The sequence below is a fragment of the Schistocerca gregaria genome, chromosome 4, assembly GCF_023897955.1.
Source record: "Schistocerca gregaria isolate iqSchGreg1 chromosome 4, iqSchGreg1.2, whole genome shotgun sequence".
Taxonomy (NCBI): domain Eukaryota; kingdom Metazoa; phylum Arthropoda; class Insecta; order Orthoptera; family Acrididae; genus Schistocerca; species Schistocerca gregaria.
The window spans coordinates 672,324,677-672,349,120 of record NC_064923.1 but is presented as its reverse complement, the minus strand read 5'-3'; the positions used below and the strand labels follow the sequence as shown (position 1 = coordinate 672,349,120).

General features: G+C 43.6%; 1 protein-coding gene across 1 annotated transcript in view; it reads left to right on the top strand.

The window, feature by feature from the left end:
* LOC126267859 (uncharacterized) overlaps window positions 1-24,444 on the top strand; it is a 65,741-nt gene that overhangs the window by 1,016 nt on the left and 40,281 nt on the right. The window lies entirely within an intron of this gene.

Below are 24,444 nucleotides of genomic sequence, written 5' to 3'. Positions count from 1 at the left end.
CGTCCCCCAACAATGCAACAACTGCCAGCGATTCGGTCATTCGGCCCTTCGTTGTCGCCTGGCACCCCGTTGCCGCGGATGCGCTGGCAAACACGCATCCAACGCTTGCACACAAGCACAACGAAACGTACGCCGTTGCGCCAACTGTGGTCAAGGCCATGCGGCCAACTACAGGGGCTGCGACGTATACAGAGAGGCGCAGAGGCGTAAAATACAACAAGCTAGAGGACTCAGCGCCATACCACGTCCAAGGCCCGCACCACACCCTGTCAGGAACGGTGTAACGTTCGCCATGGCTACGAGCCCTGGAGGAGCGGTGCGGGCGGCGGAACCTCCGCGCCCATCACACGCGCAAAACACAACCGCTGCGACAACAATACAACCGTCTCAGGCAACAGAAAACACATCAACCACACCGGTTCCAACACCAGCTCCCCAAAACAACACGACCCCACTCCCTGAGGCCACGGCATGCGAAACCACGCAGACCGCACAGGAAGACGCACCCACACAAGGACCCCCAGAACCGAAAACCCAGAGAAGGCGTAGGCGACCTCGAGGGAACAGGAACGGGAACACAAGATCGCCACAACAAACCATTCCGCAACAACAGAACACGGAAACGCAGGCACACAGTCAGCAAGCCAGCGACACCGGCACACACACTACTCCACCCGTCACCACAACTGTAACACAGGCACCACAGACTGCAGCACACAGCAACAACACAAGGGCCAGCCCACACACAACGCCAACACCCGCACCAGCGGCCGCTAACACCACAAACGAGCCACAGGCCGACATGCACAACACAAACACAACACAAGGTGGAATATTGGAAACACTATTCCCCCAGCATACGACCCAACAGATCCTTGCCAGGATCCTCTCGGTCGTCACCACACTGATCACACAGCTCTTGAATGCCCAACCCGGGCAGTACTTGACTGCCATACAAACAGCTCTCACCACACTGTTCACATCCCTACATGGATAATACGCCACACCCGGCCCCCTTCGCAAACAACCAGACACTATCACAGATCCTGTTCTGGAATGCAGACGGGATCAACAACAAAAGGGCGGAACTTGCCGCGTTCATGGAGCGTAAGGGCATCCTTATCGCACTACTGAGCGAAACTAAACTCAAACCGCACAACCACCTAAACTTTACCAGCTACTGCGTCTATCGTACCGACCGGCCGGACTGCTCTGGTTTCGGTGGAACGGCCATCATTATACACAAAGACATTGAACACACAAACATAGTGCTCCCTGTACTTGAAAAATTAGAGGCAACCGCCGTCAGGGTCAAGTTCAACGGAGCCTATACCACACTGGTGTCAGTATACAACAGTCCTAAGAACATTGATACACGCGACATCAGCACTATACTCAACACGTCACCGCGCGTAATAGCCGCTGGAGATCTTAACGCGAAACACCCAGACTGGAATTCACGTATACGAAACTCCAACGGCAAAAAACTATACGAACACGCGCTAGGACGAAACTACATTACACTAGCGCCGACCGAACCGACGCACATTCCCTACCGGAGGGGACACAGGCCAGACGTATTAGACATGGCCCTCATCAAGGGCATAACAACGACACTCAACGTTGCTGTTGAAAACGATCTGCCCTCAGATCACCAACCTGTTATGCTATACATTGAAGAAACACTGCAGCACATTGACCAACGCAGGATGCTCGACTACAAGCGCGCGAATTGGACATTGTTCAAGGAAACGCTCGACAGTCACATCCCACCTACCCACGCAATTAATGAGACAGCCCAAATAGATGATGCTGTTGAAACCCTCACTAACGCCGTCCAAGACGCAATAGCCGGCACCATACCAATCCGCACACCACAACAATACATTGCTGCCCTGCCCCAGGAGATCCTGGGCCTTATCTCAATGAGGAACCGCCTCAGGAGGTATTGGCAGCGTACCAGGCGCCAGCACTTCAAACGGCACATTAACAGGCTCCAGGGAATAATCCGGGACAAAATACAAACATTTAAAACACAACAGTGGGACCAAAAACTCGCAGGGCTAGACACCACGCGACCTGGCGTGTGGCAGATGGCCCGACACTTCACCAGGGAGAAACACTACACACCCACGCTACAAGGGCCCGACGGACCGGCATATTCTGCGGAAGAAAAAGCTGAACTGATGGCCCTCACACTTGCAGCGTCATTCACACCGAACATGGACCCGTCAGATCCAGCGTTCACACTTGCAACAGACCAGGAGGTCACTCGCATCCTGGCCCAACCAGCGCGCAACAACATCCGCCAGGCTAGCACAGCTGAAGTGAAATGGGCCATCATGCATACCACTGCTAGGAAGGCCCCTGGTCACGATGGCATTCAAAACCGTGTCCTCCAGGAGTTCACGGATAAAGCAATAGAATATCTCACGCACATCACGAATGCCATACTCAAACACCAACACTTCCCCGCCTTTTGGAAGACGGCCAAGGTCCTGATGTTCAGGAAGCCGGGGAAAGACCACTCCCTCCCACAAAATTACCGACCCATCAGCCTGCTGAGCGCGCTCAGCAAGATTGTTGAGAAGGTAATACTAAAACGACTCACTAGGCACTGCATTACAAATGACACCCTGAGGCCGGAGCAATTCGGCTTCAGGAATCACCACTCGACAACACAACAACTCCTCCGCGTCGTCGAATACATCACACACGGATACAACACGAACAAAGCAACTGGTGCGGTGTTCCTGGACATCGAGAAGGCTTTCGATCGTCTATGGCACAACGGCCTCATACGCAAACTAAACGAAACAGGGTTCCCCGACGGGCTCGTACGTCCCATACACTCATATCTCACGGATAGGAGTTTCAACACTGACGTGCAGGGCAAACAATCAACACGACATGGTATACAGGCAGGGGTACCCCAAGGAAGCATCCTAGGGCCCTTACTGTTTAACCTCTACATTAACGACCTCCCAGATACACATAACACGACGATGGCAATCTACGCGGATGACACTGCCATCCTAGCGCAAGATTGGAAGCCGTCTAACATTAACTCACGACTTAAGACCGCACTCAGAACGGCAGAGCCCTGGTTGGTGAAGTGGCGTGTTAGAATAAACGTCGACAAGTGCGAAGCCGTTCTGTTCACCAGAAGACCGAAACTACTGCGCAAACATCAACACTGCAATCAAATAACACTACACGCACGTCCAATACGTTTCCGAGAGAAGGTCAAATACCTCGGTGTCTGGCTGGACCGGAAACTACTCTGGGGGGACCACATCCAACACGTGACCAACAAAGCAAACGCGAGGCTCAAACAACTCTACCCTATGCTTAACAGGCGTAGCACACTGAATAGGAGGGTGTCCAGGTCCATGTACACCACACTTATCAGACCTCTGATGACGTATGCTGCTCCCGCTTGGGGTTACGCTGCGCCCACAAGTGTGCGCCGTCTGCAGCTCATACAGAACAAAGTACTCAGAATCATAAGCAACGCTCCGCGCTACACGCGCACCGCGGACCTTCACCTGGAACATCGGCTACATACCATCTTGCAGGTATTCCAAAAACTCTCCACACGACTGTACAGAAACACGAGACACTCGCGTAACCCGTTTATCCTTTCTCTGGGTAACTACGACCACAACCATAGATGGAAACATAATAGACCAAAAACACTATTAGCACGAAACTGAACATCTATGGTCCATAGCACGCTAACATGACAGTACTGGCGAGCCCCTGCAACTCAGCTACTACTGGCAACCCCAGATGCTTTACCCGCCGAAATACCGGCAATCGCAGGGAAACCGTACTACACACAGCACGCAAACCAGCCACACACCCCCCCCCCCCCCCCACACACTGTGAGCTGATCTATGACCGATCGCCCACTAATATATGATGACAATGAAATGTTTCAGGGACGCAGCAGCAGCAGATCCTGGAACGAGCGCCAGCAACGACAACGGTAACGATGCACGATACCTCGCACTAACATAACCACACCTTGCATGCGCTGTCGCAGCTAGTAATCCGCTACTGCCCTTACTACCCGTCCTACTATCGCAGAGGTTTTTTTTCCCTTGGCGCTTGCCTTGGCACTTTTTTCCCTCTGCCCTTACAACCGCTACCCTGCAATCGTTTTCGACCACTTCTATCTCCTGATGGACCATGTAAATGAGTAATCTTACCCAGACGCATGGATAACATCACAGTCTGCATCCTGTGACTCCTGATTCTAAAACTAATGTGTTATACGGAGGTGACAGTAGAACTTTTGGTTTGGTCACCACGTTGGTGCGGGCGTGGAGGGGCCCCATCCTAATTTGTTAAACATTAAAGCGTTACTTTACTGTAGGTTTACCTAATGTTAAAGTTAATCGTTAACCCGTAATAGCAAACTTTTAATTTTCAGTGTTAAATCACGGAAGGATCAAAGCACACGAGAATCAGATAGTATCTAACATCAGGTGCCCATTTCCATTCATGAACATCAACCTGTTAAGTTTTCATCCGAGAGAGAGGTTCGTTTAGTCGTTCGACCGCAGCAGTCGAGGACACAGGGGTATTGTTGTGTTGTTGTGGTCTTCAGACCTGAGACTGGTTTGATGCAGCTCTCCATGCTACTCTATCCTGTGCAAGCTTCTTCATCTCCCAGTATCTACTGCAACCTACATCCTTCTGAATCTGCTTAGTGTATTCATCTGTTGGTCTCCATCTACGATTTTTACCCTCCATGCTGCCCTCCAGTACTAAATTAGTGATCCCTTGATGCCTCAGAACACGTCATACCAACCGATCCCTTCTTCTAGTCAAGTTGTGCCACAAACTCCTCTTCTCCCCAATTCTATTCAATACCTCCTCACTACTTATGTGTCTACCCATCTAATCTTCAGCATTCTTCTGTAGCACCATATTTCGAAAGCTTCTATTCTCTTCTTGTCCAAACTATTTATCGTCCACGTTTCACTTCCATACATGGCTACACTCCATACAAATACTTTCAGAAACGACTTCCTGACACTTAAATCAATACTCGGTGTTAACGAATTTATCTTCTTCAGAAACGCTTTCCTTGCCATTGCCAATCTACATTTTATATCCTCTCTACTTCGGCCGTCATCAGTTATTTTGCTCCCCAAATAGCAAAACTCCTTTACTACTTTAAGTGTTTCATTCACTAATCTAATTCACACAGCATCTCCCGACTTAATTCGACTACAATCCATTATCCTCGTTTTGCTTTCGTTGATGTTCATCTTATAACCTCCTTTCAAGACACTGTCCATTCCGTTCAACTGCTCTTCAAAGTCCTTTGCTGCCTCTCACAGAATTATAATGTAATCGGCGAACATCCAAGTTTTTATTTGTTCTCCATGGAATTTAATACCTACTCCGAACTTTTCTTTTGTTTCCTTTACTGCTTGCTCAATACACAGATTGAAAAACATCGAGGAAAGGCTACAGCCCTGTCTCACTCGCTTCCCAACCGCTGCTTCCCTTTCATTTCCCTCGACTTTTGTAACTGCCATCTGCTTTCTGTACAAATTGTAAATAGCCTTTCGCTCCCTGTATTTTACCCCTGCCACCTTTAGAATTTGAAAGAGAGTATTCCAGTCAACATTGTCAAAAGCTCTCTCCAAGTCTAGAAACGTAGGTTTGGCTTTCCTTAATCTTTCTTCTAAGATAAATCGTAGGGTAGGTATTGCCTCACGTGTTCCAACATTTCTGCGGAATCCGAACTGATCTTCACCGAGGTCGGCTTGTACCAGTTTTTCCATTCGTCTGTAAAGAATTCGCGTTAGTATTTTGCTGCTGTGACTTATTAAACTGTTAACTTATTAAACTGATAGTTCGGTAGTTTTCACATCTGTCAACACCTGCTTTCTTTAGGATTGGAATTATTATATTATTCTTGAAGTCTGACGGAATTTCGCCTGTCTCATACATCTTGCTCACAAGATGGTAGAGTTTTGTCATGACTGGCTCTCCCAAGGCTATCAGTGGTTCTAATGGAATATTGTCTACTCCTGGGGTCTTGTTTCGACTTAGATCTTTCAGTGCTCTGTCAAACTATTCACGCAGTATCATATCTCCCATTTCACCTTCATCTACATCCTTTTCCATTTCCATAATATTATCCTCAAGAACATCGCCCCTGTATAGACCCTCTATATACTCCTTCCATCTTTCTCCTTTTCCTTCTTTGTTTAGATCTGGGTTTCCAGGTGAGCTGTTGATATTCTTGTTAGTGGTTCTCTTTTCTCCAAATGGCTCTATAATATTCCTGCAGGCAGTATCTATCTTACCCCTCGTGAGATAAGCCTCTACATCCTTACACTTGTCCTCTACCCATCCCTGCTTAGCCATTTTGCACTTCCAGTCGATCTCATTTTTGAGACGTTTGTATTCCTTTTTCCCTGCTTCATTTACTGCATTTTTGTATTTTCTCCTTTCGTCAATTAAATTTAGTATCTCTTCTGTTACCCAAGGATTTCTGCTAGCCCTCGTCTTTTTACCTACTTGATCTTCTGCTGCCTTCACTTTTTCATCCCTCAAAGTTACCCATTCTTCTAATATATTTCTTTCCCCCATTCCTGTCATTTGTTCCCTTATGCTCTCCCTGAAACTCTCTACCTCCTTCAGTTTATCCAGGTCCCATCTCCTTAAAATCACACCTTTTTACAGTTTCTTCAGTTTTCATCTAAAGTTCATAAGCAATAAATTCTGGTCAGAGTCCAAATCTGCCCCTGGAAATGTCTAACAATTTAAAACCTGGTTCCTAAATCCCTGTCTTACCATTATATAATCTATCTAAAACCTTCTAGTATTTCCGGGGTTCTTCCATGTATACAACCTTCTTTCATGCTTCTTGAACCAAGTGTTAGCTATGAATAAGTTATGTTATGTGCACAATTCTACCAGGCGGCTTCCTCTTTCGTTTCTTAGCCCCAATCCATATTCACCTACAATGTTTCCCTCTCTCCCTTTTCCTACACTCGAATTCCAGTCACCCATTACTATTAAATTTTCGTCTCCCTTCACTATCTGAATAATTTCTTTTATTTAATCGTACATTTCTTCAATTTCTTCATCATCTGCAGAGCTAGTTGGCATATAAACTTGTCCTACTGTAGTAGGTGTGGGCTTCGTATCTATCTTGGCCACAATAATGCGTTCACTATACTGTTTGTAGTAGCTTACCCGCATTCCTATTTTCCTATTCATTATTAAACCTACTCCTGCATTACCCCTATTTGATTTTGTGTTTATAACCCTGTAGTCACCTGACCAGAAGTCTTGTTCCTCCTGCCACCGAACTTCACTAATTCCCACTATATCTAACTTTAAGCTATCCATTTCACTTTTTAAATTTTCTAACCTACCTGCCCGATTAAGGGATCTGACATTCCACGCTTCGATCCGTAGAACGCCAGTTTTCTTTCTCCTGATAACGACATCCTCCTGAGTAGTCCCCGCCCGGAGATCCGAATGGGGGACTATTTTACCTCCGGAATATTTTACCCAAGAGGATGCCATCATCATTTAATCATACAGTAAAGCTGCATGTCCTCGGGAAAAATTACGGCTGTAGTTTCCCCTTGCTTTCAGCCGTTCGCAGTACCAGCACAGCAAGGCCGTTTTGGTTAATGTTGCAAGGCCAGATCAGTCAATCATCCAGACTGTTGCCCCTGCAACTACTGAAAAGGCTGCTGCCCCTCTTCAGGAACCACACGTTTGTCTGACCTCTCAACAGATACCCCTCCGTTGTGGTTGCACCTACAGTATGGCTATCTGTATCATTGAGGCACGCAAGCCTCCCCACCAACGGCAAGGTCCATGATTCAGGGGAGGGGGGGGGGGGGACAGGGGTTTTATATTTAACAAATAAAATTACTAAAACCTCTTCCCAAAGGATTAACGCATCCTTTTTGAGCTTCGTGGTTTCGTGTTCAGCCATATTTTGACTAGACCGGGCTTCACTTCTTATAGATGTTTTACTACTAGGCTTCTCCTCAAGATTTTGTGACAGACGTTAAAAAAAATCCCTCATTGTCCTCGTTGTTGCTGCTTCCTCCATCTTCACTTCAAGTTCCTCTAATCTTTGAACTTTCGGTCGCTTGGTGCCTCACAACCTCATCTACAACTTTACCATTCGTTTGCTTACTACTTCCACTCGAATGTTGTAACACATTTCCTGTCATATTACCCAGAACTTTGGATGAATCGCCGCAGTCAATCCAATAACAAAAAGTAGTGCTTAACGCCAACTCAGTGAGCAAAAACAGTAAACAGCCAACACCTAGTTATTCTCGGTCGCTTCAGATTGCCTACATCAATTGCACACACCCCGGCGTAGCCACACACTCACATGACCAAAACATGTCAGAATAAGATTTCCGCGGGAGGCATGAAGTCATCTTTATCAAAATAGTAGGTACCTAATTAACGATTAAGAGACTCAAAGAAATTTAACGGAAGTTAAATAGTACGAAAACGGTTTGTTTAAGTAGGGTTAAAGTTACTCCATTACTCGAAAAGTTAACTTCGTTAATTAAAGATCAGCGTGCCGAGCTATGGATGCGAAATGCAAAAAGCATACATTCATGAAATGTGCTGCTTATGAATGAGGTTAATGTAAATATAATGCTTCAGCAGCGCTAGAAACACGAATCGTAGCGTACCGACCAATACAAACAATTAGTGTTGTTCAACAACTGTTCCCTAGCACAGAGCAGGATTAGATGCAGTTTTGAGTGACTGTTCATTAAGTGCCGCAAGATTTGTTTCCACAAGGGGATTAAATAGTCCAGTTCACACGACTGAAAATGTCTGAGATTGCTTTAAGGATCGTCAGATTAAAATAATACTTCTGTGGCATGAAGAAGGAACACATTTGATTATTAAAAAGTCATTGTGTAGTGTAACAGTAATGAGCGACCTAATACTCGTCATAATCATCCATCAGGTAACTGGGTTATTTCATTTGGCAGCAGTGGTAAAAAGTCACACTGACATATTCAAAGGTTTTCCCTGACATTAGCCGCATTTGGGCATTGAAATGAATCGACGGCAACAGGTGAGAATTTGTGCAATATCGGAACTCATTTTTAAACTTGGATCTCTCGCTTAACGCGAGCGGTCGTCTTAACGCCTCGATCATCCGAGCACGCGCACCAACCTGCCCTCCCCCCTCCAGAATTACAAGTCTGTTTTACACTAATAGCCAGCGTCACCTACCCATAAACCTCTCACTCGCCACTCTCGATTCCAGTAATACATGCGGGTTGGTTTGCATCCACACTAAAAGAACTATCTTTTGTCGTCCCATATCGGCATTATTGATCGTAAGCGTAAAGTTAAAAACACCACCACATAACACTGAACGACCATGCAAAATCACTTGTGCGCCTACATAATTCTCGGTATTAATAACAATATTATAGATGGCCTTACAAACTGTAGGGCAGGTACGCCTTCTCCTCCTATAATAACGTGGCATATCAGCTCACAATTATTGAATTGTGTGAAAAAAAGTAAGTTAACAACAAACTACGGCGTGCACACACTTAATTCGACGCGGACAAGTTATTACAGATATTAGGATTTAGGTTATGACCGATATTCCAGTCAACAATGGCGATGATGTGGCGCAGACGAATAGCGAAATTCTGCATGACCCGCTCATGTGTCGGAACATCGATGCCGTCGATGACCTCCTGAATGGCTGTTTTCAGCTCAGCAATGGTTTTGGGGTAGTGCTGTGCGCCTTGTCTTTAATACAGCAGCCAAAAAGGAGTCGCATGTGTTCAGATCATGCGAACATGGCGCCCAATTGGGGCCCATGCCAATGGCCTCTGAGTATCCCAGATCCACAATTCGGTCTCCAAAGTGCTCCTTTAGGACATCAAACACTCTCCTGCTTCGATGGGGTCGAGCTACGTCTTGCATGAACCAACTATTGTCGAAATCAACAGCGTCACTTTTGGTAATGGAGATGAAATCATATTCCAAAACCTTCACGTACCGTTCGGTAGCCACTGTGCCATCAAGGAACATCGCATCTATTATTCAATGACTGAAAATTGCACACCGCATAGTCACCGATTGAGGGTGAAGACACTTCTCAATCGCCAAATGCGCCAATTTTGCTCATTGACAAACCCATCCAAATGAAAGTGGGCTTCGTCACTAAACCAAACCATACAGTGTATACTAATTCCCATCATGCTCCGCGGTCAACCGAGCAGTTTCTACGTCCTAACGCAAGTTGTTCTGAAGTTATGACAATTTTATTTCATATAGGTCAATAACTGATGAAAGGAAAGGCTAATAATGCAGTAATACAAAGACTGGTAGCTAGTAAACAATACAAATAAATGTAATGTAATGTGTCTGAATAGTCTAATACTGTTCCTTTACTCCAAAAAAGCAGGAATGACTGTAACGATTTAAAATCTTAGCGATGATCAATTTATTAGAGACGTAACACTACGTTTGTATGATGAAAGAAAACTGTCGTAGCCTTTTAAAGGAACTATTACTTTGAGTTTTTTCCGGAAACTTCAGGGAACCTTTACCTGGATGACCAACGGAGATCTGAACCAGGGTTCTCCCGATCGTGAGTCCTTCATGTTACCATTGCGAAATCTCTCTCATTGACCACGCTATTATCAGCAGCCATTTATTGGAATCAGTAGTAATCATGCAAATGCACTCATAAATTTATGTTTGGCAAAACTTAAAGTGGAACGACCACGTAAACTTAGATTTGTGGATGCATATGATACACCAAAGACTTAAAACATTGTAGAACGATTAAGACACTAGTTACAGCGTTCCTTGCGGCTACCAATTCTAACTCGGACGCCTTGTTTTTTCGTAGTCAACACATTACGAAAAACCGATCTGCTGTTTGCGTTCGAAGTGTCAGCTGTTGTGTTAATGATGAGATATTTAATTTTTCTGGGACATCTGTGTAACAAGGTGTAAATTAAATATCGTAACGGTGTCTCCATCACAAATCAAACCGATAACTTAGCAATTATTTCATATTACCAAAGAGTATAGCTAAAACACGAAATATATTATTACCGTTTATCACACAGTCGAAAACTATATTTGGATCGGTAATTACACTCAAGATAGACTCAGGAAAGAAATTTAGTTTACAGTAGCCATACTCTTCCTTAAAACGAAAAGGATCTAGCAAATGGATGGGTTGTAAATATGAAACTAGAGAACTGTTCTCCTGCAGCACCCAGGTACCCCTCCTTAACTCATTTTGAAGAGAAATATACGTTTCAAACAAATGACCAGACACCGCTTTTTTCCAAGGCAGTCCAAGTTACCTTACTTTTCCAATATACACTCCTGGAAATTGAAATAAGAGCACCGTGAATTCATTGTCCCAGGAAGGGGAAACTTTATTGACACATTCCTGGGGTCAGATACATCACATGATTACACTGACAGAACCACAGGCACATAGACACAGGCAACAGAGCATGCACAATGTCGGCACTAGTACAGTGTATATCCACCTTTCGCAGTAATGCAGGCTGCTATTCTCCCATGGAGACGATCGTAGAGATGCTGGATGTAGTCCTGTGGAACGGCTTGCCATGCCATTTCCACCTGGCGCCTCAGTTGGACCAGCGTTCGTGCTGGACGTGCAGACCGCGTGAGACGACGCTTCATCCAGTCCCAAACATGCTCAATGGGGGACAGATCCGGAGATCTTGCTGGCCAGGGTAGTTGACTTACACCTTCTAGAGAACGTTGGGTGGCACGGGATACATGCGGACGTGCATTGTCCTGTTGGAACAGCAAGTTCCCTTGCCGGTCTAGGAATGGTAGAACGATAGGTTCGATGACGGTTTGGATGTACCGTGCACTATTCAGTGTCCCCTCGACGATCACCAGAGGTGTACGGCCAGTGTAGGAGATCGCTCCCCACACCATGATGCCGGGTGTTGGCCCTGTGTGCCCCAGTCGTATGCAGTCCTGATTGTGGCGCTCACCTGCACGGCGCCAAACACGCATACGACCATCATTGGCACCAAGGCAGAAGCGACTCTCATCGCTGAAGACGACACATCTCCTTTCGTCCCTCCATTCACGCCTGTCGCGACACCACTGGAGGCGGGCTGTACGATGTTGGGGCGTGTGCAGAAGACGGCCTAACGGTGTGCGGGACCGTAGCCCAGCTTCATGGAGACGGTTGCGAATGGTCCTCGCCGATACCCCAGGAGCAACAGTGTCCCTAATTTGCTGGGAAGTGGCGGTGCGGTCCCCTACGGCACTGCGTATGATCCTACGGTCTTGGCGTGCATCCGTGCGTCGCTGCGGTGTTGAGCAATTCGGCGGTACGTCCACCCGGCCTCCCGCATGCCCACTATACGCCCTCGCTCAAAGTCCGTCAACTGCACATACGGTTCACGTCCACGCTGTCGCGGCATGCTACCAGTGTTAAAGACTGCGATGGAGCTCCGTATGCCACGGCAACTGGCTGACACTGACGGCGGCGGTGCACAAATGCTGCGCAGCTAGCGCCATTCGACGGCCAACACCGCGGTTCCTGGTGTGTCAGCTGTGTCGTGCGTGTGATCATTGCTTGTACAGCCCTCTCGCAGTGTCCGGAGCAAGTATGGTGGGTCTGACTCACCGGTGTCAATGTGTTCTTTTTTCCATTTCCAGGAGTGTATTTACAAATATAAGATAAAATCTTACGACCACTACCCAGGAAGTGAGCTTTCTACAACTCGAAACACACCGGTATCATTGATATCAGTAGCAGATAGTGAGGCTATAATATAATTTTACTCCATGCTCTTATCATACGGAAATCATTAATTTCTTCACTTTATGCAACGAAATTATGACTCAAATCTTACAGTGGAGTATCATTCTTGTAGTGCCCAGTACATCTGCCTAGGATGACTATGGTCGTAGTCCTCAAGGTCCAAAAATCTGAGGGCACGATGTGACAAAGCAGAGGATGTGCTATTGGAGAAGTATATAAGGCAACTTTGTGTGAGAAACAAAAGAAGAACGGTACAGTTAGAAACTTGACTTGCTGGTTTGAAACAAAATGAATATATAATTCCATTTATTGTGTTTTAAGTAGTGGAAATCAATTGGAACTGTGGGAGGAGCTTTTGGAACTTCAGGCTAGTGGTAAAGTATCGCAATTTTCTCAGCAAATAAGAACATCTGAGTTGACCCTACGTTTTTATTCTGCTAATGCATATGACTATTTATGAAAGTTTGTGAAATTCAATCACCTAAGAACATTTCTCTGCAACTACTGAGAAGTTCGCTATTTATAAACAGTGACCATCCTTTTATGGAAACTGAATTTGGGGAAGAAATCCTTCACGCGGAACTTGCAAAACTGCTCCTCAAGCATTATGATATCTGCAGAATAAATCAGTTACGTAAATTTAAATCCTTTGAGCAGAGAGGTAAAGTTATAAGATAACTACAGCCAAGTTTGTGTTATTTAAAGGTCTGTAAAGACACTGCAAAAATGGAATGTTAATGAAAACATTGTGAAAATTAAGGCCTGATGAAAACACTGTGGAAATGAAATGTCAATAAATTATTTTACTGTCTTGTGAGTCATTCTTATTATTGAATTACTTGAATTAATTAACTGTAACACTTTTTTTTATTTTCTCGTCGTAGTGGACTGGTTTTCGAGTCTGTCACTGCATGCTTAAAGAAGAAACAAAATAGAGAATTCCTGTCCCACTAACTTTTATTTTAGCTGACCACAAAGCGTTTCGAAGTTCACTCGGTAATCTTCACTTTTTACCTGCTCAAACTGCACTGATCTATGTCGTTTAATAGCAACAAGAAGTTCTCGTGGGTGAACGGACAAGTTCTGAGTCATCTTGCAATGTTATTGACATCGTAAGATTTATTTATATTTCTACTACAACATCCCTTGTTGTTACCACTGTTAACGCAAATCACAGACGTAGACTGCTTTTTGAGAAGAAAATTAAGCTACAATGAGCTGTTTGAAGTTATTTGAAGAGGTCGTGAACCAACGACGATGCCTTTTACCACAGAAAAAAAGACCGACGGGACTCAAATTTGCTTCAAATATGATCTATGTATAGCCAATCCAAGAAATTTTAACTCGTCGTGATACTCTGATAATGAGAAGCTATGAATGAAGTCCCTTAAAACATCCTATTTAGATCAATTTTCAAATAATGTCCGTCGTTCTGCGGTCCTTAGCAAGTTAGAATAGCGGAAGAGCTCAATGATTAGTCGGTATTGGTTATTTAGAGCGGGAGCTTCACCACAGTACTCAAAAAATTCCTACAGAAAGGGCACTAGGCATCGCAGAGAGCCAAACTCTCGAAATTCTTAGAATTAACGTCACAATACGTCTTGCAAAGTATGTCATTCATAATGACTACGAATGTAGAAACTGAGAAATTCGGGCATACACAGAGGTATGCAGGCATCTTCTTTCGTGCACATCATCAGTAATTGGAGCAGGAACGGCATGTGGAAAATTTCTGAGGTTGAGTGGTAGGGAATGGAAATTGGGTTGAACGTAGATACATGAGAGAACAGCCGCACGGGCATGTGACGCTCACAATTCAACAACCCTCTTACAGTGTCTTAATACCTGTAATACCTCAATCCGTAGCTGTTCCATAATGTTACGTATTTGGTGAAAAATGCACAAGACGACTTTGATATGACTGTCCCTGAGTACTGTTGTTGATAGGAAATATCGGGCAAGCCCCATTGTACCGGTGGTAGATGTCCCCACGGATCATGTAGAACTCACACCTCTTTCCTGTTAGATGCCCCAGGACGGAAGTGAAGCAACGAGTTCCCAAGTTCCGAAATTTTTGGGATGGAAGTTTGCTTTCAAACATCTGAGTTACAGTCGAACTAGTGGCATATATGTATTTTCACTTACTGCTCGAATAGGCTTATCCCTATCATATAGACCTCGTATGCGAGTATGCGCCTGCACATGTTTGATTGTCATTTATTGTGGTGCGTGCACACGCAAAATGGGGTTCGTCATGGTCCTACATTATCATAAACAGTTACTTCAAGCAGAAAAAAACCTGTATGTAAAACCGCCTCATGCAGAAAAATTGATTTCATTGAATGAATGAAACTGATGTTTCTCCACAGTTACAGTGACACTCCTATGGGCTACTGACATGTTAAGCCTCAGACCTTTGAAGTGGGAAAAAAATCACATGTTCACTTGCGTTTAATAATACCTACTACGGTTTTATCAGTAGCTGATATCTGAGAATGGATGGCAGTATAAATCTTTAGTCATGAGCTAAGAAAATTTCCATTACACTTAAAACGGAGAAGTGCTAGTATTTCTTCATTAAGTTGATGGAGTTTATTGACATGTACTGACATGTACTTATTACCAGAAAATATTGAGAATACATTTATTAGTTTTTTAAATACTTGGGCAGTTCCCTAGGGAACACAGTTTATCAACAGTTCAGGTGACAGATATTCTACAGTACACGACGAAGAGCTCTGTCCAAGGGTCACAAAATTTAGGAGCCAGTGGAACATGGGTTTTGCCTCTTCTGTGATAGAGGAGACAAATCTGAACATTTCTCTCGAATGTTATTAAAGGATGCATGAGGTTTTAGTGTCAGAAACGATAGATAACGAAGGTTTCCGGCCAACAGTTCGATTGGCAGAACTCATAACCTTAGCTTGATAGTCAAAACCGAGGAATCACCACCCAGAAAGAATTCTTACATAATGCCAATGGAGACAATAGATTTTGAAAAACTGCTACTATAGGTCTCTGAGGTAGATAAATGTCTGCTAGGATGTCACCACTATCGACAAATGTCTCGTCCAGCTCTTTTCGGTCGCAGCCGTCATATAAACAAATCGCTCGATGCCAATACGTCATCTGTTAGTGATATGCACTGAAGTATCTCAGCGAAATTCTTCCCTGCAATGTGCCGTTTTTGTCAAAGTAAGTAGTAAGTAATATGGAAAATAAAACAATGAGATTAACACTAATTTATGAGGCTCGCTGTTTATAAATCTATGTTTGTAATAGAAAAATGTGATATATTTTAAATTTGATTTTTAAGAAACTCTGCGTTCTGAAAAACACAATACATATAATTTTTTTCATTTACTCTTCCAAGTTCCAACACTTGTGTCATCCTCTGCACTTCAGTTTTATTGCAGTAAAAGTGTTATCCAGATTTCCGGTTGATTTTCTATTCTTAAAACTACAAAATGTTCATCTACTGTATTGTGCCCACTTGAAGTTAGCTTAATTAAAGAGTGGTGTAGGGTGGTCTGTTCTTATGCGGTATGTGACATGGTACTGTGGTATCTACGAACGATTTTTTAAGTGGTAGCTTGCAAGAAAAGTAACTTTTTTTGTGCATTCTTTCCGAGAATACCAGGATGGAATTTTCCGTTCTTAAGCTATTTGTCATCTTGTGAAACCTTGTTACACTGCCCGAAAGAAAAGTAAAGTACACAGAAGACATGGTCGGATGTCAGTGGAACTTCGTACATGTACACATCATCGGTGGATGTGTAACTGATTAGAGTTGTAGCTCTCTACGACAAGCAGAATGACCACCAGAGTACATCCGTATCTAGTGCTTTTACCAGGTGGTGGTGGTTAGTGTTTAACGTCCCGTCGACAACGAGGTCATTAGAGACGGAGCGCAAGCTCGGGTTAGGGAAGGATTGGGAAGGAAATCGGCCGTGCCGTTTCAAAGAAACCATCCCGGCATTTGCCTGAAACGATTTAGGGAAATCACTGAAAACCTATATCAGGATGGCTGGAGACGGGATTGAACCGTCGTCCTCCCGAGTTTTTACCAGGCACAGTACAGTACATAAGGGGCATCAACAGTGTCAGATGTTAAGTGATCACTATTACTGACACGGAGATGCGTTGTATGTGTGTGAGACAGCATTATCAGCATCCGGAAGAGTTTGAAGGAGGCTTAATTGTGAGTCTCCAGTTGGTTATTTGTCCAATCATGCAATATCCAGATTTTCATAGACGATTTTAAAGGGGGATCTCTGCTGACTGGTTGTTGTTTCCAAGTTTCCGTCCCAGATAAATGTATTCATTTATTATTTCCAGAGCGGAATCTCGATGCAGACTGTAAAGCTAATAGGGTTCATGACTGTGGTCTTATGAAGGCTAATCGTAATTCCTACGGCTTGGGAAGCATCTTCTAGTTCCCTGACGTTTGTTGCCAATTCGTTTGTATCGCTGCTAAAGAGAATTGTATCATCTGGACAGCAAAGATACTTGAGACGTCTTCTACCTATGCTGTTACCTTCTTGGGCCTAGGATAAACGAACACAACCAAGGTGAATAAATTTGGTAAGCCCTACAAATCAGTATCTGCTATCTGAGAACAAGCAATGGACTCCGCGCAAAATTATGCAACATCCCGCACTATTGACCGGAGACTATCAGCAACTGGTCTAGAAAGTTGCCGTCCCACATGTAGCCTGCCGCTATCACCACAAAATAAAGTGCTTCGTTTGTAGTGGTGCCACGGCCTGTTTGCAAGGGGAGTCGCACAGTGAAGAGCGATGAATCACAGTTGTGCACTATCTTGGATGGTCATTCTGGTGAGAGGCCCCAGCGTTCCAATGTTGTAGCGAGGCAAAGCTGTGTTACTGGTGGCGTCATAGTGTGGGAGGCAGTCAGTTATGACATTATGTAACGGTTGACGCCACAACGATAAGTCAAGGACATCTTGCACCCTTGTTTTTTACATCGCAAGTGACGGTATCGGCACACCATATTTCAACAGTATAACGCTCGTCCACTCTGTACGAATGATAAGGTAATCTCTTGGCCAAGAAGATAGCCAGATCTGTCATCCATAGAACATGTGTGGCATTAATTCGGAAGTCAGCTACGTCCCAGTTCCAGTATCCAGGATATCGTGAACCAGCTACAACAGTTGTGGGCCATATCACCTCAGGAGAGGTTACAGCACACTTATGAAACATTTCCATATCCAATCAGTGTATGCGTCTAGACCAGAGGGGGTGCAATACCATACTGATAATTGGGCCCATATTTCCAAGTTCTTTATAAATTTGGCACGCTTCTGTAATCACTGAAATAACATAACATGCCCTCTCAAGACGTAACGTTTCCCTTCGTTTCCTCCTCACCTCTGGCTGCTTCACTTTTTTTAGTAGGCAGTGTAAGTTTGTAATGCTGTAAGGAATTAAATCTCACTTATTTGTCTCTATTTAAAGCATTAATATAATCTAAGACACTTAACAGTTCGGTATTAATCATCTTGGGGTTGAAGCTCTTTTCTTCCGTGTTCGCTTTAACAATACGTATGTTTCTGAATAGGGACAGTGCTGAAGATGATTAAAACGAAAATGTAAGTGAAACATTACCCGTACAAGTGGTCTAGGGCTAACGTCTTTCATTCATAATCAAAACGTCTTCGGTCCCGGGTTCGATTTCCGCCACTGACTAATTTTTGATAAATAATCAGCATTGGCGGCCGTAGACCTCCGGCATAAGAAGTCAGCCTCATTCTGCCAACGGCCTTGTCAAAGAGAGCGGAGGAGCGGATAGAGGTTCAGGGCACTCTCTTGTCCTAAGGGTGGGAAATTGCCCCTAAAGGCGGAAGAATCAGCAATGATCAACGACATGAGGATGCAGAAGGCAATGGAAACCACTGCATTAAAGACACGTAACGTATATCCACAGGACATGTGGCCTGTAGTTGAAGAAATGTCATGATGATCTCTCCATTGGCAAAAGATTCCGGTATAGTCCCCCATTCGGATCTCCGGGAGGGGACTGCCAAGGGGGAGGTTACCATGAGAAAAAGATTGAATAATCAACGAAAGGATAATGTTCTACGAGTCGGGGCGTGGAATGTCAGAACTAGAAAATCTGAAAAGGGAAGTGCAAAGGCTCAATCTAGATATAGTAGGGGCCAGTGAAGTGAAGTGGAAGGAAGACAAGGATTTCTGGTCAGAGGAGTATCGGGTAATATCAACAGCAGCAGAAAATGGTGTAGCAGGTGTAGAATTCGTTACGAATAGGAAGGTAGGGCAGAGGGTGTGTTACTGTGAACAGTTCAGTGACTGGGTTGTTCTAATCAGAAACAGCAGACCAACACCGACAACGATAGTTCAGGTATACATGCCGACGTCGCAAGCTGAAGTCGAACAGATAGAGAAAGTGTATGAGGATATTGAAAGGGTAATGCAGTATGTAAAGGGGGACAAAAATCTAATAGTCATGGGCGACTGGAATGCGGTTGTAGGGAAAGGAGTAGAAGAAAACGTTAGAGGAGAATACGGGCTTGGGACAAGTAATGAAAGAGGAGAAAGACTAATTGAGTTCTGTAACAAGTTTCAGCTAGTAATAGCGAATACCCTGTTCAAGAATCACAAGAGGAGGAGGTATACTTGGAAAAGGCCGTGAGATACGGGAAGATTTCAATTAGATTACATCATGGTCAGACAGAGATTCCGAAATCAGATACTGGATTGTAAGGCGTACCCAGGAGCAGATATAGACTCAGATCACAATATAGTAGTGATGAAGAGTAGGCTGAAGTTCAAGACATTAGTCAGGAAGAATCAATACGCTAAGAAGTGGGATACGGAAGTTCTAACGAAGGACGAGATACGTTTGAAGTTCTATAACGCTGTAGATACAGCAATAAGAAATAGTGCAGTAGGCAGCACAGTTGAAGAGGAATGGACATCTCTAAAAAGGGCCATCACAGAAGTTGGTAAGGAAAACATAGGTACAAAGAAGGTAACTGTGAAGAAACCATGGGTAACAGAAGAAATACTTCAGTTGATTGATGAAAGGAGGAAGTACAAACATGTTCCGGGAAAATCAGGAATACAGAAATACAAGTCGCTGAGGAATGAAATAAATAGGAAGCTCAGGGAAGCTAAGACGAAATGGCTGCAGGAGAAATGTGAAGACATCGAAAAAGATCTGATTGTCGTAAGGACAGGCTCAGCATACAGGAAAGTCAAAACAACCTTTGGTGACATTAAAAGCAACGTTGGTAACATTAAGAGTGCAACGGGAATTCAACTGTTAAATGCAGAGGGTAGAGCAGATAGGTGGAAATAATACATTGAAAGCCTCTATGAGGGTGAAGAGTTGTCAGATGTGATAGAAGAAGAAACAGGAGTCGATTTACAAGAGATAGGGGATCCAGTATTAGAATCGGAATTTAAAAGAGCTTTGGAGGACTTACGGTCAAATAAGGCAGAAGGGATAGATAACATTCCATCATAATTTCTAAAATCATTAGGGGAAGTGGCAACAAAACGACTATTCACGTTGGTGTGTAGAATATATGAGTCTCGCGACATACCATCTGACTTTCGGAAAAGCATCATCCACACAATTCCGAAGACGGCAAGAGATGACAGGTGCGAGAATTATCGCACAATCAGCTTAACAGCTCATGCATCGAAGCTGCTTACAAGAATAATATACAGAAGAATGGAAAAGAAAATTGAGAATGCGCTAGGTGACGATCAGTTTGGCTTTAGGAAAAGTAAAGGCACGAGAGAGGCAATTCTGACGTTACGGCTAATAATAGAAGCAAGGCTAAAGACAAATCAAGACACATTAATAGGATTTGTCGACCTGGAAAAAGCGTTAGACAATATAAAATGGTGCAAGCTGTTCGAAATACTGAAAACAGTAGGGGTAAGCTATAGGGAAAGGCGGGTCATATACAATATGTACAACAACCAAGAGGGAATAATAAGAGTGGACGATCAAGAACGAAGTGCTCGTATTAAGAAGGGTGTAAGACAAGGCTGTAGCCTTTCTCCCCTACTCTTCAATCTGTACTTCGAGGAAGCAATGATGGAAATAAAAGAAAGGTTCAGGAGTGGAATTAAAATACAAGGTGAAAGGATATCAATGATACGATTCGCTGATGACATTGCTATCCTGAGTGAAAGTGAAGAAGAATTAAATGATCTGTTGAACGGAATGAACAGTATAATGAGTACACAGTATGGTTTGAGAGTAAATCGGAAAAAGACGAAGGTAATGAGAAGTAGTTGAAATGAGAACAGCGGGAAACGTAACATCAGGATTGATGGTCACGAAGTCAATGAAGTTAAGGAATTCTGCTACCTAGGCAGTAAAATAACCAATGACGGACGGAGCAAGAAGGACATCAAAAGCAGACTCGCTATGGCAAAAAAGGCATTTCTGGCCAAGAGAAGTCTACTAATATGAAATACCGGCCTTAATTTGAGGAAGAAATTTCTGATGATGTACGTCTGGAGTACAGCATTGTATGGTAGTGAAACATGGACTATGGGGAAACCGGAAAAGAAGAGAATCGAAGCTTTTGAGATGTGGTGCTATAGACGAATGTTGAAAATTAGGTGGACTGATAAGGTAAGGAATGAGGAGGTTCTACGCAGAATCGGAGAGGAAAGGAATATGTGGAAAACACTGATAAGGAGAAGGGACAGGATGATAGGACATCTGCTAAGACATGAGGAAATGACTTCCATGGTACTAGAGGGAGCTGTAGAGGGCAAAAACTGTAGAGAAAGACAGAGATTGGAATACGTCAAGCAAATAATTGAGGACGTAGGTTGCAAGTGCTACTCTGAGATGAAGAGGTTAGCACATGAAAGAAATTCGTGGCGGGTCGCATCAAACCAGTCAGTAGATTGATGACCAAAAAAAAAAAAGTGAAACATTATGTAAATAGACACACACACATACACAGAGAGAGAGAGAGAGAGAGAGAGAGAGAGAATTAAATAATTTCAGGCATGGGAATAACAAGTTTTCAAATCGTAATTTTGGCTTAAACAATTTATGTACTTTAAGGTATAAGTGGTTGCAGATGACAAACTGTGGAACAAAACGGTCTCAGTAGAAACAGAACACACCAGAAAAACCACACCATGTGGTAAAAAGGTATGAATTCGTAATTTGTGTTTTTTCAGACATCTGTAATTACGATTTTAAAAACTAATAGCTACACGTAAACAAACAGCAAAAAACACTCTTTATCTTTAACAGATGAAAAACAAAAGCCCACTGAAGGTGCTGCAACTGCAGTGAAACATGTTTGAGTCAAAAAACGAAATTGTGTTTGGCTAAAGTTGGGTATTAATTAATTTTTCGTATACTAGCTACTATAGGATTAATCATGACCCAGAATGGATAGTTACTATCGAAATGAAATCACTGATGATCTCCCTCAATTACATTCCTGGAGATGGCTTACATGATATTCAAATGATATTGATTGTACTCTAGTGCATTGCTTAAAAGTGTCTAATACGTTTTGACGCATTTAAATGAAGAATTGATAAATAATAAATTTAATTAATGAGAATTAGCTCCCCAAGATGCATAGCTAACTAAATTTGCCATAATATGCATTTAAAGTATGTACACTGCAGCTTATTATAAGAGCGATTGAGTTGTATCGGTTTGACACTGATTTATGTCGCCCATACTTCCTGCTTCGGAGAACAAACGCGAGTTATAGACTATGAGATATCTGTCACGTATGACATCTTCCTATTAAAAAAAAATTGCGTAAAAAACAGGCATAATATATCAAGATCTTGAAAGTGTTTCCTGCTAGAATATATAAATGGAAGTAACTTAGTCAGTCCTAATATTCCACGGTTGTCGACACCTGCAATTTTCGGCCATCTTGAGAAAGATTTCTCCTAGTAACACACTCAGATGACAAAAGTCAGGTATAACAGAGCAGTGCGTTGATGGAGCTGTTACTCAGGTGATTATGTGGAAAGGTTTCCGACGTGATTATGGGCTCACGACTGGAATTAAATTCTTTGAATGTGAAATGATAGTTGTAGATAGACGCATGGGACATTTCATTTCAGGAATCGTTAGGGAATTCAGTATTCCAAGATGCGTAGTGTCATTACTGTGACGAGAATACAAAATTTCAGGTGTTACCAATCACCACGGGCAACGCAGTGGCAAATGGCCTTCACATAACGACCGAGGATAGCGTCGTTCGCGTCAAGTTGACAGTGGTAAATCAATGTGGGAAGTACGACGAGCGGCGGGAGAAATTTGGCGTTAATAGGTTTTGGCAGCAGACGGCCGACGCGACTGTCTTTGCTAACAGCACGACATCGCCTGCAGCGCCTCTCCTGGGCTCTTGAGCAAATCGGTTGGACGCTAGACTACTGGAAAACATTGACCTGGTCACATGAGTCCAGCTTTCAATTGGTAAGAGCTAATGCTCTGGTTCGACTGTGGTACAGACATCACAAAGCTCACGAAGCTATATGCACAAGTTACCAACAACGAACTGCGCAAGCTGCTTCTGACTGGTTCGATGCGTCCCGCCACGAATTCCTTTCCTATGGCAACCTTATCATCTCAAAGTAGCACTTGCAACCTACGTACTCAATTAATTTGCTGGATGTATCCCAATCTCTGTCTTATTGTACAGTTTTCACCCCACACAGCTCCCTCTATTACCATGGAATCTATTCCCCGATGTCATATCAGTTGTCCAATTATCTTCTTGTCAATGGTTAAAGCATTTTTCATTCATCGCTCATTCTTCGGAGAACCTCTTCATTCCTTACTTCCTCAGACCACCTGGATTTTCAACATTCTTCTGTAGCACCACATCTCAAATTCCTCTACTCTGTTCCAGTTTCACCACAATCCATGTCTAACTGGCATAGATTGCTGTTCTTCAAATGTACATCGACAGAAATACATATTACTATATACATAACTAGGTCTAGATTGGGTCTTAGCATCAATTCCACAGTGCCAGGTCTTGTAGGTGATGACATCTCGATCGGGGAATGATTTCAGTCCAGGAAGAGAGGCATTCTCACATCGGACGATAGCGAGAGTAAACCATCCACTTCCAGTACTTTCTGTAGCAACGTCAAGACTAAAAGTAACTCAACATCCACGGAAAAAAATCGGTCCATTTAATATGACACTTTGTGCAGTTCCATTTGTGCCAAGTGCCAGACCACCGGAATCATTTCGCTGTGAGCTATATCTGCAACAGCATTGAAGCACTATGCCTCGTCGACGTGTGTATCGTCAACATCGCCACCGCATGCCAGTCTACAAACACATAATAAGCCTCGAAAATAAACTTGGCGCAAATGGATATGCACAAAGTTGTTTGATACCAGTAGACTTCTCTTGGCCACGAATGCCCTTTTTACCACTGCTAGTGTGCTTTTCTTGGCCTCCCTGCTCCGTCCACCATGGGTTATTTTGCTACGTGCTAAAAGAATTCCATAACTTCATCTACTTCGTGATCCCCAATTCTGATGTTAAGTTCCTCGCTGTTCTCATTTCTACTACTTCTCATTACATTCGTCTTTCTTCGATTT